A 20,699-nucleotide genomic window follows, 5' to 3' on the forward strand; every position below is an offset into this window, starting at 1 on the left:
AAGCAGGACTAGGGAGTGAAATGAAGCCACTTTCCGTAGTGTTCTTCCGTCCGAAGGGGAAGGTGACTAGCGCTTGCCCGTGTGTCCAGAAGGTGGCACCGGCAGCCCGAGCCTGCCGGCAGCTCCTGCTTGTCCGGCGCAGCCGGGCGGACACCGCCGCCACGCTTGGAAACACCCTCGCTAATCCGGGCTCTCAGCCTCCTTAAAGACTCTCAGCCCTTTAAGCTTGTAACTAAGCCGGTGCTCTCATTGCCTGGCTGCAGGCCTCTGAACCCACGGGTGACAGGCTTGGGGGCTGACCAGTCGTCGGTGTGACTGGGATCTTGGGACTTTGAATAAGCAGCTAAGTGCTGGCAGGAGTAGAAGCTCTAAGCTGCTGGATCTTTACCTCCTCATTACAAAATTAGTTTAAAAGAAAAAGTAGCCCTGCATGGTGACTCCAGGCAGGCTTTTCTCCACTTCAGCAATAAAACTATGTCTTGCAACAGATGTGTTTTTACACATACTGGCTAGCATTTCTCAGGTGTCACAACTCTAAATACAAGAAGAAGAGATGATACTTTATTTTCTCTGTTTTGGGGAAATCTCTGTGAATGTGAAAGGTAGACCTGTAGCAGGGGTTTTGCACTGTCATCTGACACTTTCAGCTAAAGCATGAGGTGAGGAGACACCTTGGTGCTGGAGGGCTCTCAGCTCAGCATCCCTGGGCAGTGAAACTGTTCTGCTACAAAGGAGAGTAGATAACATTTTCGAGCATGCTTGAAGAGTCAGATGGGTTAGGCTTTTCTGCAAGAGTGATTCTGGCTATTATGTTTCCTTTCTTGAGATGAAAGATAGCTTTCTTAATTTAGGCAATGGTGTTCCAGCCTCAGAAACCACAGGGTTCCATGTGAAATTTTGGAGATATCCTGCTCTCCATGTTGGCAAGTTGATTCCCATTTTCCCTTACTATCATTATTGCTTTTGTTTATAAAATAAAAAAAACCCAGCATATTTTCTTCCCTCTTCCCTTCACCTTGTCTTACCTCAGCAGGAGCCCAAACTAGTCTCCTTTGCCTACCACTTGGAGCCAACTGCTGTGGTAGGAAGGAGAAGGCAGGCACCAAGCCAGCTACTGGTTGCAGTGCCTGTGCCAGCCCTCATCTTCCAGCCACTGCCCTCTGCTCCCTCCATGGCAGCAGTCCAGTTGTGAACATTTAGCAGGCAAGAGCAGATACTTGAGGGATAGCAGTGGTCTGCCTACTGAACATGCTGGTCACTTTTGCAAAAAACACAGAAAACAAAGAAAACAACACCCACAATATCTCCAAACGAAGTTCTCTTCTGTGCTGGCTCTTGGGCACTATTCGTTTTCACCTAGTGGCATGAGATTGAAAAGCTGTCTGGAATAAACTCCTCGTATCTGGGCACAGTGTGTTACTGTGTGCCTTCACTTTAACAGTGTCCTGAAAAGACCCTTTTTCTTTAGAGGTATAAACTGAGTAGCTAAAAGTACAGGTAATAATTTAAATTTTAAAAACGTTTTACCACTAGGGAGGAAATGTGTAGGTTGAAAATAAGGAACAGAGGAGAAATTATTTCAAGTTTCACAGTTGAAATTTTGCTGGAACAGCTTGCTTTTTCACAGGTGCTTATCTGCTATTGATGGCTTTTGGCATTCTGCATATGCAGGAAGGCAGAATATGCAGCTGGACAAGAGGGCTGCATACAGAGAGAACATTTTTGACCTTGCTTCAGATGTTGCAGTTCCTTCTTATTTCTTCCCATGTTCTTTGTTTCTTATATAGTTTCCTTGTTTAATGTAGTTTAGGGGTTGGGACTGTATGTTTTTTCTTTTTTTTTCTTTTTTCTTTAATTCATTTTGTTGGTTTACACCACTTCTGATAGATTCTTTATCACCTGCTCCCTTCAAGGCAAACTGCAGGGCTGCTTCCCTTCTGTAGCAGCTGTGCTGGAGGACTGCTGATGAGGAACAAAATGGGAGCTACTGAGCAGTCATTTGAAGGCTGGCTATTAAAAAGAAAAAAGCTAGCTAATTAGAGCTTAAAGGAAGAGGCAACACTTTGTGCAAAAACACCAGAAGGTAGGCCCTCCAAATCCCATACACTCCCTGTAAATAGCTATAATTAACCCCACAGTATTCAATTTATTAATTAAAATTTAATTAATATTTTCTGTCCTTGACAATCATTTTAGAGGCGGTCAGGAAAACATAGTGGCAGCTGGGTTCCCGTAGAGCAAAGTGACATTCAAAGGGGCACAGCCACAGGAGACTCATCTCAGTCTCCAAGTCATACCTGTGATAAAACAGAGTGAAACTGGCCGCTGGATTTCTGGGAAAGGAAGGGAGGATGGGAGACACTGCAAGTCCTGGTGTTCTCCATACTTTCAGACATCACCCTACAAATGCAGTACTCATCTTGATTATCTAAAAGTGTGAGAGAGCAGTGGAAAATGTGTGTCATCTTTCCTTACTGACCGATTTACACACCAGCTGAGGGCTGCTCTACATCACTGTGTTTCACTTGGGTTTGATGTTCTGCTTGGTGCTCTGTCTGGGAGAGTGAGACACCTTTCCTGAACTGCATGGACCCTGTCAAACTAGAACAGCTATGGCTTAAAAATGCTGTGGCTGAACTTGGTGTACTGCTGTTCTTCTCCAGCAGTGGGTTCTTTGGTCATTCATACTGCCCATGGTCAGTATGCCTGACCCCCGTCAGTGTCAGAGCACTTCTCTGGAACAAATCCATTGGGATCCCCAATGGGAAATGTGAGTGTTGTCAGCTGTGTAGAGCACTCCAAGCTTTGCTTCAAACAGATGGGATAGATGTGGAAGACACTAAATGTGTTTCCTTCAGCAAGGACAGTGCTTCATTATCCATGGTCAGGCAATAGTGTAATTTGTGCCCTCACCCATCCTTTTTCTACAGCACACAACAGGTTTTTTTCTGGCATTATAGTTTTTTGACACAGCACTGCTCTGATTGCCTGCAGCATACATCTGTTAGTACTCTTCACACTTTAAACTGAAAAAGCCCACCAAGCCCATGAACAGAAAATACTAACTGTTAACTACAGGGTCATGAGAAGAGATGTGAGCTGAGCACTGTGAAGCGTGGCTGCAGCCAGTCCACTCAGTAGGGACCAAACTCTTAACAGTGCGGTCATGAGCCATCCTGCACTGTGGATAAGGGTCTGCAGTACAGGCCTGGTGAGAATAGCCATGAGGTGAAGGAAGTCTTTTGTTCTCCATTTGACAGAAGGGTGCATACTGAATGAGCAAGAGAATGTACTCAGAGCGTGTTGAAAGCAGATCTCCCAGGTCACAGGGGAAAATCTTCCAGTACAAAACTTTTAAGAGCAACTGGGAGAGGAGGTGGGCTGCACTGACCATCATCCTGAGCGCCACCTCTCCGCTTCTCTGAATGAAACATGAGAGGTTAGGCAGATTTTTGGTATACCTGGTGATTCAGGCCCTTGTGGTAGGGAAGTGGCATGACATCTCTCAATCCCAGGGAGGCAGGGACAAGCTGTGCAGTGCAACAAGGCCAGAAGTGCTTCTGAGAACACTCAGGAGCAGAACTGGAGTTTTCCAGGGAGCATGAGCATTTGAAAGGATGATTATCACAATTTGTAGTCTCTTTGGCCTCCAGACTTTGGTGTGCAACTTTAGGACCATCACAGAGCCTGCTTGTATGGTCTGTCCTATGGTCATGCGGGAAACCAGCCTCAGACCCATCAGGCTTTGAGCCACATCTCCCATCAGATGTGTTTTCCCAGGTGTGGCAGTGTGGGGCTAGAATGAACAAATTCTCTACCTTTGTGTGAAAAGAAGTGCCTCTGATGCCCTGCAAAGGTGCTCACACAGGGCTGTCCCCATTCTGCCAGAAACAAGGCCAGAAGGGTGGAGATGAAGATGCCATTGCTATTGCAGTGGTTCTGTTGGCATCAGGCTGGGACATCTGATGTGGCAATGTTGAGTCACAGCAGCATTTAATCTTGTGTTGCCACACATGATGAAGCAGGCCTGATCCATTGTTAGACTGTTGGTGATTCCAGGTGAATTTCAGCAGAACTTAGGGAGATAGAGATAGGTGCTGAGAATCACTGCAGCCTTCAACCTGAAATGAAGGTCCAAAAGAGCACAGCAATTGTCCAATGATTGTTGCAACTATTGCCTGACTTTGCATGCATCATTTAGTCTTTCTTATCTCCATGCTTTTCTTTCTTCCTTGCTTTCTTCCTCGTTTTCTTCCTCTCTTTCTCTCTTGTAAATAATTTTTATGGAATTTTTAGAAAAGTACTTCCTCTACCTCAAAAATCTGTCTGTTTCTCAACTTTTACAAAGAGAAGAGGGGAAAAGAACAAACCCCAGGCAACTCACTACTAAGTTTTGAATTTGACGTGCAGAACAACAAATTCGTCCAAAATGAGCTTTGCTTTACTGTTAGTCATTTGTACCAACCTGCAATTAAAAGGCTCAGCATTTGTTCTCATCGCTTTCTGAAATTACATTTTCCACTTCCTAGGCCCTGGCCTGAGGCAGTGGATTTTTGAAGCCATCATGCCTTGGTAATTAATGTTTAAAGATGAATGTTGCAACTTCTAAAACAGTGTTGCTGAGTAAATATACAGCAAAAAGAATATAAAAACTGCAAGCCTTTTACAGCAAGCTGCAGAGTTTGGAGGTATTATCCTTAGAGCTCCCAGCTACAGTGCATTTGATTACTCCTTCCTCCATTCTTTCAGGTGTGGGGGACAGCTGTGCTTAAAAAAAAGCAGAGCAAAATAAATATCACATCTAATCTGTCATTTCTTTGTGTTACTGACTCATCACCCCAGAAAGCTTGCTGGCAATGATTAACTCATACAGAGAGAGAGAGAGAGGAGGCAAGTCTTTGGCATGGTCTGTAGCTATAACATGACCATTTTGGATTTTTGCAATAGAGTGGGACGACAAGGAACAAAATAGGAAGGGAGGAAGGCAAAAAAATGGAAGGAGAAGTTCCCTTCCTATGTCACATCCCTTGGTTTGTCATGAGTCTGCCTTTTCTCAGTAGAAGCCATAGCTTCCAGTCTGTTACTAAGCCAGCTGGATTTACCTGTGACAGCAGCCCATCCTACACAGGGCTTCTGTATGTGACAGAAGTGCTCCTCAGTACCATTGGCTGAATCTCTCATTGCAGCATTTTTGGTGCTGTAAAAACTGAGTTGCTGGATCACCTCTTTCTAACAGAAATCCTTAGCAACTGAAAAGGCAAGTTGGGAAAATGAGCAACTTCAGCATTTCGGGAAGGGGAAAGGGTAGTCTGGATTGAGACTGCCTCCCTACTTTAGGCATCTGATTTGGGCACTGCAATCCTGATTCAGACCTTTTGGAAGACACACCTCATGTCTAATGTTTCCCAATAGGTTGGCATGATGCAGCTGTCTCCTCACCTGAGACTCCTAAGACAGGAAAAGTGGGACAGCACTGGTAGTCTCGTGAGTGATTTTTGTAAAAAGGAGCATGGGAGTCCTGCTGTACCATGAGAGGGGTGCTGTTTTACATACACAAAAGCCTTTCCTCGTCTAGCAAAGGCCAATGACAAAAATCTGAACAGATTAACTGGAACAAGAACAGAATACTGCTTTGGGCTAGTTTTCCTTGTCTTGTTTTGTTTTGTTTTTTTCCCTCTTCATTTCTTTCTTCCAGAAAAGAGAATAAAATTCCCATACCAATGTATAGCTGGGAGGTTGGCTAACCAAGTTTGAGGCAGGTTCTTTGGGCTTTGTTGCTCTGATATTCTTTTTGCTCACAAGAAACTAAAACCCAAAGAACTCTTGGAAAAACTCCATGTGTTTGATTCTTTAATCTTGCCTTTCTGGAAATGAAGTTCAGGCTCTAAGAAAGATTAGTAAAAGACTCATTCAGCACTAGTCATACTCATTTGGGTAACAGGCAAGTTCCTGCCTGTACTCACTTCTAGTATTCATAATGAATGTGTATTAGTGACTTCCTAAGCAGGAATTCCAGCAGAACAGTAAATGAAGTAATGTCTTCTGCTTTAACAATTTTCCTGTTCTTTTAGCACTGTTTATATACCATCATCAGTATGCTGATACATTAACTGGATACCAGTGCTTGGCTATTTTATTATCCATTGCTTTAGTTATCTGTCCAGACTCCTGATCCTAAAAGGATTGACCTAAATTTTAGATTATTTTGCTGTTGAAGCACAGTGGTTTTGAATTGTTTTGTTTGTTTTTATGACCTCTTTAAAGGTTTTCCAGTAAAGATGAGGGCTTATTTGTACTAAATTTATGCCTGGTTGTTCAAAATAGCTTGCTAGTGTTTTTTAATGTTGATTTTTCAGAGGTCTCTTAAAAAACACAAGTCCACAAAGCAATTCTGCAGGATGCAGGGTGCTTCAGTTACACTTCATATTAAACATGACAGATCATTCAGCGTTTTGCTAAAATTAAGCACATGGAATGGAAAATGCTTTGGTATTAAAAGCAGTATGTCTTTCAAGAAATGTTTAATCCTAAACAGATCATTCAAATGGAGTGTAATAAAGACTGCTGCAGCTGATGAAAAGATTTTGTTCAACTCAGTGGGTTCTCAAACAGGCAGAGATAATATGTTTGCCCTTGCTAACAGTACTCACTCACTTAGCTGTATTTCCTTTCGTAGACTGGAAATTAGATTTCCTTCTCTATTGTTTATATAGAATAACTCAAACTATTCAAGGAGATCATGTGGGAGCCACTGTTTTTAGAAGAAAGAGCTCCATTTGGATAAAAGATGCCTCCCAACTTCATGTTCAGGCGCTTAGCAGTAGCCAAACTTAGTATGTTTCTGAGCTGAAGCTCTGCACCAGGCTGTATGTGTCCCTTGCACACACCCCGTGCTGCAAGGAGGGACTCTACAAGGGCCAGCATCAATAAACAGCAAGCAGCCAGCTCCTGTGCCAGCTCACGTGTGTGTGTGCATGTATTCCCACTAGTGAGCATGTGCACGAAGCCATCCAAATTTCTACATCTAAGGTTAGAAATGTCTATCTTTTCTTTTTTCCTATGCTTCATTCCCAGCTTATTTCAAATCCTGTCCCCAGACTTAACACACTTCATTCTTACCTTGCCTACTTTGAAGGCTTTGGACCTGAACTGAAGGCTCCCAACACCTTCAGCTGTCTGCAGATCAAACTTCAATTGGTACATCTTTATGTAGGGTGCATTTTGAAAGAACTATAACTGTTGATTTTCAAGGCTGTTTCATAAGGATCAAGGCTCAACAAGAAGTAAGCAGAGGCAGAAGAGCAAATTAATCAGAGGCACAGTCACCCAAGTATCAGGGATGAGGATGAAATTTTGGGATCTCGCTTTTTACTTGCACCACAGCATAATTTGGTATTGTCTCTTGCTTTGCTCTTATTTGCTGGTCTTTATTTCTACACCTTTAGAATTAAAATGGCCAAGGTAATTTATGCTCCAAATTTATTTTCTCCTTCTGAAACTGGAAGTGAATGCTGTAGGTTTTTCTAAAGGGAAAACTTTCTCTAAACCTTTCTCTAAAGGTTCCACACACAGAGAGCTTCTCTCCAGGACTATGGGGCAGGGAGAAAAAAGCTCTATTTGTGACCTTTTTGCTATGTAACCTTTCCTTAAAATGCCAGCAACTGAACTTCCACAGAGAGAACAACAAATATTGAAAGAGGAATGTGAAGGACATTATGAAACAAGAAAGTAAGAAAAGGGATCTGCTCAAACAAGTTTCTCAGGAAAGGTGATGTAATATGTACTGTAGAAAATCCTAGCAGTTGACATAACAAAGTTGCTTTCTAAATAGCTGTGGATGCCAGCAAGCTGGGAGAAACAAGAGTGTACAGCTGGGAATACAGCTGAGCAGACTGTTTTGTCCAAAAGAAATATAGTAGGTGTAAAACTTCTATTCAGAAGATGTCATTGAAGTTTAATTGAAAAGAGTCCTTTTAATTAAGGCTGAGTGACCACTGAATGAAAGCCACATTTCTGTTGAGGGTCTTCTTGGTGATACTCTAAGATCAACCCATGCAGGCTGGCAGTGCTCAAGAGGCTGCTGTTGGGATGCCATGGTACACAGTTCTGTAGCAAGTACTCAGTCCCATTCATAGACTTTTGCCAATGTTTATCAATCTTTTTAACTGCTGTCTTGAGAATTGCCCAACTTTTTATTGACTGACTTGCTCATATTTCAGCCTGGTTTCCTGCATAAATGACTGTTCTCAACACATGTGTTCTGCACATATCCACATCTGTATACATAAAATTTGGGAACCTCCCTCTCTGTTACAATAGACCTGACAGAGACACACAGGGTCTTTGAGATAATGAAAATATTAGAATTTTGTGGCAGCATGTGGCTGGATACAGGAGAACATGTAGATCTTCTCTAAAGGGGAAAGGCTGCAGGGAACTGTGCTCTGTGTCAGCCTTGGAGACTCCAAAAGGCCCAGATCTGGAGTACATCAGGTGTTCTTATTCCACTTCTTACACAGCTTACAAATTTTAAGGTCTTAGTTGAAGACTGAAACCTTATAAATCACTGGTTGCTCTATTTTGTTCCTCCTCGTAATTATAGAGCAAAATATTGCATGTGCAAAGACTGATACACACAAAGTGTCATTAGGAGTGCCACTTTCAGGTAGGTTAGTTCATAAAAGTTGGATAAACTGCCAAACAAGAAATCCCAGCTCATGGACTGTTGTGGATTTATTCATCATTACGAACAGAGGAAGAGCTGTATAGGAAGAATGAAAATTATATTTAGTTATAGGGCTGACGTACACGGTCTGTTACCTGCCTTTTACAAATACTGTTAGCACCATTCAGGCAGCCAGCAGGCATAGTTTCATGCAAAAGAGTGTGTGGTTATTTTCATAAGGTTTTTATGAATGCTTGGAGAAGGCTGCAGGAGATCCTTAATGTTTTTGATGGCACTGCTGCTATGTCAAAATATCATGTACTAGCTTCTTTCTTTACTATAAACTGGTTATAAGGAAACTTAAGGCGGTAGAACTGACAGTGCTAGATGTCTTGGAAGGGGAGGTTGAGTGACCATGTTGAATCCTTAGGAATGTTTGACTATTCTTCCCCTGTCTCTGATACATACCCACTCCTGCATTTTCTCTTTTGTTTTAGGTGGAGTTTGGATAAGAGCTGTCAGGAGGGCTTTCTAGCCAGTTTGAGGCTGAGTGATAGCAATCTTGAACTACAGTTTTAGAGGAGTGGCACCAAAAGGCCTGTTGTTAACACTGAGTGCTTTACAGGACAAGTAGCACTCCCTGCTTCCTCAGCTGCCTGAAAATCAAGCCATAGATACTGACCTTCAATCCAAATAAGGTAAGTCAAGACTGCATTAAGCATGACTGAGTTTAAAATATGCTTATCAGCCTATCATGCAACTGTTTGAAATGAAGCCAGGGAAAAAGTCACTAGAGCACAATGATGTGCAGAGGTCACTAATATTGCCATATCTCTCCCTGTTGTGCTAAAACTACAGGAAAATGATGTCTTGTTAGTACCCCCTAGTGCTGTGCTTGAAGTTGGGCTGCATGTCAGGAGCTTCCTGAGTTACAGCAGTGCTGATGCTGGCAAACTGCAGTAGGTCCACTGGAAAAGCCCTGCCCACTGCAAAAACCAGGCGCTTCTTGGCCATGACAAAGGTTCTAGATTTCTTTGTGCAGCAACTTCAGTTTATTTCCTAAAATGCAAGGTGCAACAGACATCTAAGTTGACTGGTTACTTAAGAGAGTAAGTGGGTTTATTCAGTCTACCTTTTTTTTATTTTACTGAGGTTAAAAAGTCCAAGGATCATACTTGTTACCGATCAAAGTAACAATCTCTATTCCTAAAGACACAGTCTCCAGAAAGGTTACTATATAGCTAAAGAGAGACCTTTCAAAAGTAACCTTAAAAAAAAAAATCCAAACCTATACTTTCAGCTGAGATACAGTATCCCTAAAGTATCTCCTAGGGTTACTGTATCACTAAGGATAAACCATTCAAGAGCCGCAATTTGGGTTTTCCTTGTCATTTGGTGGGTTCAATTTAACAGGAAGTTTTCCCCAGCTAAGACTTGATGGCAGCAGTGATGGGGTAGGAGGAGCAGAGAGCTGGCTTCTCTCATTTGGCACAGAGACAAAATCCAAGTTCTAGTTAGCCTTTAGGCCAACATTTGATAAAACTCTCATGCAACACTCACGTGTGAAGCCCTTTTCTATTCCCACAAAACCCACATACTACTCTTGTTTCCCTATAAAAGTCCATTTGGGGCATTAAAAGCTCATGTCAGATATGAAGCTATTTAAATATTTCATGATTTCTTATGTTTATTCTTTTGACATTTGATCACAGTTGCTAAAAGTACGAGAACAGTTGCTGCTCCTGTTTGAATTTCTTCACCTCTCCACTCCTAAACCAGATGACATTTTAAGCTTTAAATTGTATGGAAGGGAGCACATTAAACATCAGGTCTGAGAGAAATGGAAAACAACATCATGAGACTGCAGCTTTGGGTGCTGCAAACAGCCCAAATCTCTGTATTAAAGATCGAACACTTTTTTGCTTTAAAGTGAGCTTTAAGTGAGCAGTCCTTCAAAAAGCTACATGAGATCCATTTTCTGGGTGATGGAATGTATGCCTACCTAGTTTGCTTCCTATGAGGTTATTAACACTTCCTGCATCTGTAGCTTCTGGTTATTGAAGGAAGGACTTAACTCCCTCCCAGAACCCTGGGACTAATCAAAACATTGCCATTAACATTTAATGAGAAAGTTGTTGTTTTTTCCAATAAACTGACTTAGACTCTTAGTCCCCTAAAGCACAAAGGGCACATACTGCATCATAGTTAACAAGCAGATTCTAGAAAAAAAACACAGTCAGTGAAGCTTGTTGCATAAGCTCAAAATGACTGGCTGATTTCTTCTTACTTTCCCCAGCAGTACTGGAAATTATGTATGCTAACCAGTATTCATCTCTCAGCAAAGTATCCAGACCTTGTAGGGCCAGTTCTCTCTTCCAGTAAGACCTCTGCATCATAAAGCAAGTCAGACAAAACATGCCCAGGGGAAAATCCCATGCTTGTAGGAGCTTCTAAGCCTTTTCAACCATTTGCTCCCCTAGCTGCTTGTCTTGGGTGGAGGAGAATGGCCTGTTAGAAAGGAATGGCCAACATAAATGGAAAAGAACAAGTAAGACACTTGAGGGTGTGTCTAATGGATCCAGATATCCAAGACAGCAAAGGAAGTACTGGCCCTCATCTGTGCCACATTCAGGCAGAGGAGCCAAACTGGTAAATTGTAGGTCTGTCAGCCAATTCTGCCATTTTGGAGATGGGGCTGGGTTTACACTAAAGAGGCATCGCATGAGGAGAGTAACATTTTGGATACTGTGGGTCCTCATTACTAAATTTTAAAAGATTAGAGGCAGCTACCACAAACAGTTTCACAATGCATTTAGCAGGAGATCAGTGAATAGTGCATTTTATTGCAAATGCTTCATTTAACAAAGATTAAATATACATCTCAACACTGTCCCTTTGAGATACTTTCCTAATCTGACTTTACCCTTGCTTATAGTGGTATAAATAAAGAATTATTCTACTGAAGTCAGCAAAGTCATTACCTGGTTTTAAACTCAAAAGAGAGAAAATCTTGCTTTTACTTCTACAGCAAATCCCATTCAATTCAGTATGAACACAACAGTATATTTAAGAAGAGAGACAACTGAAAAATCCATGTCCTAAATTCAGTAAAGGGTTATGGAGCTGAATTTCCATCTGAGCACTCTTGAATATTGAAACATCAAACCTCCTTTTCCTGTGGTGTAATCTAGTTTATTTTCCCCAAAAAATACATTTTCCTTTTTGTAAACAGAAGCCACATGAAACACGTGGTTATCTTCTGAGCAAAAATATCAAAAACCATAGTTTCCACATATTAAAAACCAACAACCCACAAACCTCTGTTTTAAAGCTAAATGCAGCTTTTTAGTCTATCGACATTTTTATTCCATGCCAGTTTTTTGCATAGTGGAAAATATGCACCCTTAGGAGAATAACAACTATGATAAGTTGTTAAAAACCAAATTATCTAGGAAGGTAATTTTTCCCATTATGAAAGGGGCTTGTCAGATATTAGTGAAATGAATTAGTCACTTAGCGCACCTTTCATAACCTCTAAAAATTAGATTATGGCCTATATGTTCCCATGAGTAACAGGAGCAGTTCTCCTCTTTGTATCTAGTAGTATCACTCCACAGTTTCTGATTATGTTTTATTCACATGGAAGCATAAATCAGTCATAAATCAGTCCAAAGCCTAAAACTAACCAAACCAGTTCATATTTCTCACATGAGCTATTCTATTTGCATGCCTTTCCAGATTAAACATTTCTTGTTGTGATATAAAAAGATTCCAGGTACATGGTATTTAATGGAAAAAGGTGACAGCATGATATTTAGAAGATGTATGCATGAGTTAAAAAAGGAAAGTGGGAAAACAACAGGAAGAGAAAGGAACATTTGCTTATGACCATCTTAATAGAGGAAAGTAAATTGAGCAATACCTACCCAATTTATCCTGTGATTTTTCCCTCTGCTTTCTGGAATTATTCAGAGTAGAGGAGGTGCAAGCATGATCTCATCAGTGTATGTCAGTACGTGAAGACAATGGAGCCAGGTTCTGTCCAGCAATGCCCAAGGATGGGACCAGAGGTGATGGGAACAAGCTGAAGCACAGGAGATGCAGTCTGAACATCAGGGAATGGTTTTTCACTAGGAGGTTGACAAGGAGCTGGCACAGGTTGCCTAGAGAGGTTGTGGAGTCTCCAACCTTGGAGATACTCAAAAGCTGTCTGGACATCACCCTAGACAACCACCTTCAGGCAACCATGTTTGAGCAGGGATACTGGACAAAGTGGCCTCCAGAGATCTCTTCTCACCTCAGCCCTGCTGTGACATGTGATGCTGCTTAGGTCTCTTGTCAAGGAGAAAGGGAGGCAGCTCATTTTCTTGGTTGGCTCCCTTCAGTCAGGAGCATCAAATTTCAGAAATGCAAAGGGTGCTCCAGCAGCCATGAGATCTGGAAGAAACCCCAATAAGCACGTAGAGTTTGCAGTGGGAAGGAGTGTAAGATCAGGATAGGCAACTTTACATCTGGCAAATTCATAGAAACAAAGCAGGAGAGCAAGAATTGCATATTACTTCCATTTCAGTCACTCTGAGAAACATTCCTATCCTTTTTGTTTCAGAGAGAGAACTGTGATGTAACTTATAAATATACAGCAAGTATCACCTGGTGACTACAGCTTTGTGCCAGGGGCTTTGGGAACACAGGAGGAATGCTGAGAACTACTGTGAAAGGACTCATCATGTACAAAAGCAAAGCAGTGAAAGCTGGATGCCTGAATTTTATCACATTTGATTTCAGTGCAGACAACTGAGACCTTGGTAGTTTCTGGGACTATAATCATGTTTTCCGTACTGATTTGCCATATCATTCTCCTGCAGAGGATGCAGCTAAGCACATCAAGGGGTGCTTAAGTCCAGGAGCTACATAGTGCCAGTTGCTGGTGCTGCAACACTTAGCTCTGGCCCTAGGCAAGAATCCCAGACTTCGGGGTTGCACTGTGTTCACACAGTAAAAAGGGTGACACACCTCCTCCATCTCCTGTGGCTAGCTTGTCTTCTTGAATGCCAGCTCTCCTGCATGTTAAAAAAATATCTGAACTGGACTTCATGCAGGGTAGGGCAGTTGTAAAAGTTGGAAGGCAAGTTCAGTGCCAGGTTAAACACTGGATCCTTTTCTTGGATCATCACCTTCCTGGTACAGCTTCCCATGAGCATGGCAAGACAAGGGAGCTATTTCTTTTTCTTCTTTAGTGAACATTGCAAAAGGACAGCACCTGGGAGGCTGAAACTTTCAAAACCATGAACTTTGTAATGCTGAATTCAGGCAAAAATGCAGCAATTTCAAATCATACCTGGCACATTAAGGTAACCCTGACAAGCAAGATACAGAGGTGCAAATGCAGCTTAAATGTACAAGTTGCAAGTTTCTGTTTGAAAATACAACATCTTGCCAGGTTAAAATTGCCAAAACTGCCAAAGAAGGCATTTTTCCATTCTACTAACGGTAGACAACACTGTTATCAAACAGAGTGGTGCTGTTGGAAGTGGAGGAGGAGCTCTTTTTACATCTTTCTCTAGACTATTTCTGCTTCTAATGAATACAAGTGCCTGCTGAAAAGCTCTGTGCTAAAGTACCTGGTTTTCTTTAACAGGGAGCCCAGAGGAGCACTGCCAGGGTTAACATACTGTTTTTCCCAGGCATATACAAGTGTATTGCAGAAGGCACTATGCAAATAGTGTTCACAGAGTTTATAATTTCCTGTTGGAACAGCAAAGAAAAGAAGGTCATTGATTTAAACCAGAGAATACAAATTATTTCCTGCCCACAAAGCTGCCAAATGCTTGGAGTTATTGATTTTTTTTTTCTCCCTGCTGCTAACCAAACACTTCTGGTCCTGTCATGGGCATCATCAGCTTATTGACTGAGTAAACATAACCCATTAAGCTGAGCATTTTAAAAATAATAGAAAATTATAGTGGCTTTCGTTAAAAAAAAAAAAAAAAACCAAACACAAATAAAAACCCCAAAAACAGAAAGGAGAAGAAAGGAGAGACAGTTCCTGAAGTTAATTAACTTTTATGTAGATTCAAGTTTCTGCAATATAGGTTTGCATCCAAATGAGAGAGGAAGGAATAAATTAAAAGAAGACTCAGGGAAAAAAACCCAAATGTCTTTTCCTAAAGAAACCAAGAAGAGGAGGGTGCAGGGAAGCAGGTACTTCATATTTTAAGTAAGACTTCAAGTAAAAGAAAAAATTACTGCAAAATTGAGATTGAAAGGATAAAACCATGTGGCAGCAGCATGGTGAAGGCATGTTTTTATTTATTTATTTACTTATTAGCAGCAGGAGGTCTGTGCTATTGTCTGAATTTTTTTTTTCCTAAGTCAGAGCTGAGCACAGCTGATGCCTGGCCTTGGAACCTGTCAGTTTGAAGATAACACGTACAGTATTAATAAATGTAGAACAATACTTGCTGTCAAGTTGGTTACAAGGCAGTGGTTCACTGAAGGGGGCCTGACAATGTCAAAATGCATTAGACCAGAGCCAGCAAATGTTTTATACTCTACAGCTGAACCCAAAAGATGAATTGATGCCCTGAATCTGACTTTAGGGCATCTGTCTGCTCTGGAGAGTGTATATTTGTCTGAAGAAGCAGGGAACAAGTTGCTTTTCCCTCCTCTTCCAGCCATCTGCCTACACGAGGGAGGCAAGAACCAAGACACAAGAGAACAAATCCTAGTGTGCTGTAGATGGACAGGAATACCTTACATACAAAATAGTCTTTAAAAGTAGGACAGTACACTCAGGAGAGGTGTTTACAGGCAGCTCTGAACAGCAGGGAGACAGCCACCAGGCTGAGACACTGCAGAGAGCTGGCTTTCCCCTGGGACTGGCTGTTGCAGGTGGCTTCCCTGGCCAAGAGCCTTGCAGTCCTTTGGTGTGAGAGTCAGCAGTGAGAGAAGAGCCAGTGGGAAGAGACACCAGGAGGGAAGTAAACAAGCAGATTACAAAGTGATGATAAATGAGGGTATTGGTCTTCTACAGTGGCTCAGAGGAAGGTGTGACTGCTTCCTCCACCCCCTCACCTTCATGCCTGTTGACTGAATACTATTAAGGCAGGTAGTCACGGATTAATAATGACCTGTTAACAGCTTCTTTAATTTTCTAATAAGTGCCAACTGCAGCTGCTATAATTATTCTGCTGGTCCTACAACATGCCCTGTGCCAGACTGCAAAATATTTTAATTTTTTTTGTGTGGAACACACTGTTGTGCTCTTAACATGTGTACTGCACATGGGCAATTGCATGCCTAAGCAAAATTACATCTTAGGCTGTTGCAGCCATTGAATATAGATATTTCCCAGCAAAGTAGGAACCAGGAAGTGTTTAGTCACTTATTTCTGCATGTGTGAATTGAGACACCCAAATTTTATAGTTTTAGCCACAGTGATACAGTGAGTCAGTCCCTGAGCTGCTTGTGAAACCTGGGAGCTCTGTCTTCTGCTTTGTTTGTGCTGGTATCCTATGAACTGCAAAAGTCATGGATAGGTTGGAGGTAACACTAAGTAGGGGCTTTTTCTGTGTAAGCAGAGGTCCCTAGGAGTAATGTTGTACAAAAGTGGTATCTATCATTCTTTGTATTCCCACCACCACAGAGCTGAGTAGCATGTGATGAGAAAATAAAATATAAAAAACCAGAAATGGATCACAGCCCACCTGTGTGTCTCACATGTATGCCACGTGTGTCAAATTTCAGTGTATTGAGCCCTTGGTAATCTAGTGTTTAATCAACAAACCCCACAACAGGTATTTGAAGATTACCATTTTCTGAGGAAATAGTGTATGTTGTTAGCAGCCCTGTTTGAAAACTACTAGTGAGGATATGTCTTGAAAGTGCTATAAAGCAAATGCTGAATTTTCAAAGATCTTTTTGAAGGCAATGATCCTGTAAAGGTATCATCTATTGAGCACGCATAAAGCACACAACATTTTGAAAAATCTCACCCATCAACAGTACATAAAGATGTGGTCTGTGCTTTTGTCCAGCTCTTGGACAATCACACCTCCTTGCTGCACAAAGCCCAGTGCTGTGGCTCCATAAAGGAAAACTTGTCCCCATATCTCTAAAGGTAGATTTGCTATAGGAAACAGCCCTGGAGTTCTGCCAAATCTGTCTAGTCTGGCATGTTTTAGCCTTTGAGGGGGAATGGGCAGGGAACAGGGAACAGCCCAGGTCTCTGGGAATCAAGTGCCTGACCTGGTACTGGCTTCCTTTGAAGATATTCAGTGTTTTTCTGCCACAGCTCTGCAAAATGAAAAAAAAAAATCCCCACCTTCCCTAACAGTCCTATTGAAGGACTGAAGATTCAGTCAATCACATTCAAAGTATTAAACAAAGAAATATTTATTCCTTTAAGTCTTTCCCACACATATTCTGAGGAAAAAATATGGATTGCAGTCAGCTGTTCTCTGAAATTCCTCTTGTCCTGACTCATATTTGGAAGGGAATTTGATTCATGTCCAACTATCTTGTACAGCATCCAGTACAACTTTTCCTTTTTCCAAGAGTGGATGAATAAATCAGTAGCTACTCCCCAGATGAAGGTCTGACTCCAGATGCTGCATGTGTATTGTGGCAGGTTCCATCACTTCCTTTGCCCTTTTGCACTCTCCATCTTGCACAGCTCTGTGCACAATTTAACAAGCTGGATCTGTCTGAACAGAAACCCTCAAGTACTATGGGAACTTCTTCTCTTTCTTTTATTCTTAATGGTTCCCATCATAATTATTTTTTCCCTTTTTTGTCTTTCTGATAATAGAATGTTTCTAGGTCAGAATCCCAGTTGGTCTTGTGCTGATTTTGGTCCCCAATGCCTATTAAAAAGTCACGAGTCTTTGAGGTTAGCTTTTCCCCAGATCCTAATTTGTGTTAACAGAATTAGCTGATATTGAACCAGTTCTGCTCATATGGGCAAGGACCAACTTCTGGAACTGATCCAGGTGTCCAAGATGTTCTAAAGTAATTCATTTTCTTTAAAGCCTTGGGCTGTAGGTGTTGATCTGACACATTTAAAAGGGACTTGACTTTCAGAAGAGTAGCGTCCTTTTCTGAAGGAGGGGCTGTGCTGTGAGGGTATAAAAAAGGGCACTTGAAATAAACTTACCCCATCTGAGAGGAATTAGGGTGGCTTTTTTTTTTTTTAGTTTTGGTTTTCAGTAGGAAGTAAGAATAGGAGCAGGGTGGTTTTAAGTGCCAAAAGTATGTACTGCTGTAATACTATATAATAAAAAGCATTAGATCAGCAAGGTATTTAGGCACAGGACAGCAGACCTTCCCACCTCCGCCAATATTTTTAAAAGCTTTGTAAATCAGGCTCTTGCTGACCACAGCAGAGCAGACCACACCACATCTTTTACCTCCTCATTTCCGGAGGCAAACAAGGGAGCAAGCATCATATGATGTACACTATGTTCCTGCTTTAAACATTTTTCCCCTGTGACTGCCTCCCCTGGCATTCAGTACCTTTAGGTCACTGTCTACAGCATGCCTGTTTAATGTGGGCATGTGGATGATATTATTGAAGTCAGAAAAACTACAGATAAGCATAACCTTATCATGATTTGAGTTGGTAAACTTCCAGGTTTTTAACATTGCCACATAGAGTTCCTAGCCCAATGACATCTGTAGTACTTGTGTGAAGTTCTGAGACCATTTTCTTTTCCTTTTACAAAGTAAAATGTAACCTGTTAGCCAAGAAAGTTGGAAAGATTCCTGGTGGTTTTTTGATTCTTTCACACATCTCAGGATTTAGTAAATTGACTTAAAGCTAGATTGGATATAAGCTTTTGTCAATGTCTTCAGCATAATGAGTGTATTGGCTATAGATAAATCCCCACAAACTGCTAAGAAAGATAAGTAATTACCATGACATAGACAGAATTGCAAACTCTTTCCATGATAAATGATTTTGTACTCTTCCCTGCTCCCTTACCTTGCAGGTTCAGTGAACTTATTCTAGGCAATTATATATGGGAAACACACATCAAACTGAAAACCTCACTGGCTTGACAGTCCCTTTCTGCTAAACACAGAGTGTTATTCCCTCTCATCACGACAGCACGAGTCAGTCAAAGGACTCTATTTGCTGTTTCTTTATACAATTCTTTTGTTTTAATGTGCCCATTTGGAAGCTGGCCTGAGTTGCAGGCTGTGCAGAGGTGCAGGGACAGCGTAAAGCAATTCTTTTGAACCTTGGATTGCAGCACTCGTGACCTCACTCCCAGCAGCAAGGAAGCCAAGAAGCTGTCCCACAGCTTTCTCAGGTAAACCACTCACTGTTAAACCCATAAACACCGCTGATCTTTTCTTCTTGCACCCTGGATGCAACTTTTCATTTACCCTACTTATGAATTCTTACTCTTAAATCCTTTGCAATTCACCTCTAAAATGCAAAAGATGAACATTGACACCTTCTTCCCTCCTCCATGGTGTCCAATTACAGAAACATACAATTAGGGATGTTAATGACAGATTATTAGGCATTAACCTATAATGCTGTCCTCCAATAGCAGCAAAAATGGGTCACACTGTAGGTGTAATTATCCTGGTTCTCTAATAATACACCCTGGTTGTGCCTTTTTTCTGCGCTATATCCCTTGTATTTCAGTACAAAGTCAGGGCAGCTCTAGTTGTGTCGGAGAGTGATCTGGAGCAGGCTGTTGAACTACTGGCACTTGGGCCTGGCCTTCAAAAAGACTGAACAAACTAGGCTGTGCCATCTTTCCAACTTAGAGAAAACCAATGAAGGATTTTGGCACCTGCCCACATTTAGGAGGACAGGCTCTATTCACAGAGGGATAAACAAGGACAGAAGGACACAATAGGACTCCTTGGGCAATAGGAATGGTGGCCCCACTGCTTCTGTCTGCTCAGCACCAGGGTAGTGATGCAATATTCTTCAGGGAGGGCACATAGAGGGAGGAAGGTGGGCAGGTAGGAGGAAGAGAAATGCAGTGCAGGTGAGCCCACCGGATGAGACAGTGCAGCTTAAGAGCACAAAGGGAAGTTGTCTGTGACAGCAGAACAGAAATTCTATTCTGTAAATAGAATAGAAATATGAAAATATAAGCGCCCAAGAGAGGAGAAAAATGAAATGAAACTAAGATATCTGAAGGCATCATGCAGGTTTTGTGCTGACTGAGAAGACCAACTGCTTTGTAGCAGGTGCTGCAGGAGAAGTGATACAAGAGTGAGGGGACTGTTTAGAGTCCTTAATCACTTTATTGACTACTTTCTCTTTCCTTGTTAATTAGTTAGTAGCAAAGGCAGAAAATAAACTTAACAGTCTTTCTTGGCTTTCCTGCCAGTAGTCTTTCTCATATGTAGAGTGGGCCCCTTAAAGCATTCTCACCAGGGCCAGCTACACAAATCTAGTAATTTATTCACAAGGAGATCCTGGAAGAGACTGTTTCATAGCTGTCTAAAAAGATGCTGTACATGCTTAAATGCCAGGATATGTGTTTTCAGTGCATCTGAAGAGCAACCAAGGGGGAAAAAGAAAAGAAAAAGTATTAATCCTACTTTTGGTTTGACTGTGAATTAAGCAAACTTTACTGAGGTCTTGTTGAAGGCACTTTGTACATGCAAAGTCTTTGATGCTTCTGAACATGCTGGCAGAGTCAAAAATTTGTGCTGTTACCTCTCATAAATGAAATAAATAATATGTTGAGGCTATTTGCAGAAAAAAGGGGGGAGATAATATGCTGAGAGCCTGTCAGAACACTTCTGCTGTACTGTTCTGTTTTTGGTGAGAGTACTGATGATGAAGGGATGTTGTAGAGAGTGAGTGTCAAAAAGATGTGTCTAAAATGTTGTCCTAGCATCTTATTCGTATAGAAATTGGCTTACACCCAGATGCCTGCCTTATGGACCTTAGAAGATCAATGGATAGGCAAGAAAGCAAGAATGTGAAATACAAGTGTGTGCTCGTGTGTGGTTTGCCTGACATTCCCTTCATCTCCTGTGACTTCCTGGGTGGTTTGCT

The 20,699-nt window shown here is 41.6% G+C and overlaps 1 protein-coding gene across 4 annotated transcripts in view; it reads left to right on the top strand.

Annotated features, from left to right (window-relative positions):
* Positions 1–20,699, top strand: part of COA1 (cytochrome c oxidase assembly factor 1) — a 51,317-nt gene that overhangs the window by 18,374 nt on the left and 12,244 nt on the right. For 3 of the 4 annotated variants that reach the window (XM_084209770.1, XM_084209771.1, XM_084209768.1), the window contains exon 2: positions 9,163–9,363. The gene's annotated coding sequence lies outside the window, so the exon portion shown is untranslated. Of the gene's footprint in view, positions 1–1,684; positions 2,084–9,162; positions 9,364–20,699 lie in introns of those variants that run through there. The other variant, XM_084209769.1, reaches the window with a different exon arrangement.

This window comes from Fringilla coelebs (genome assembly GCF_963513975.1).
Source record: "Fringilla coelebs genome assembly, chromosome: 1".
Classification (NCBI taxonomy): domain Eukaryota; kingdom Metazoa; phylum Chordata; class Aves; order Passeriformes; family Fringillidae; genus Fringilla; species Fringilla coelebs.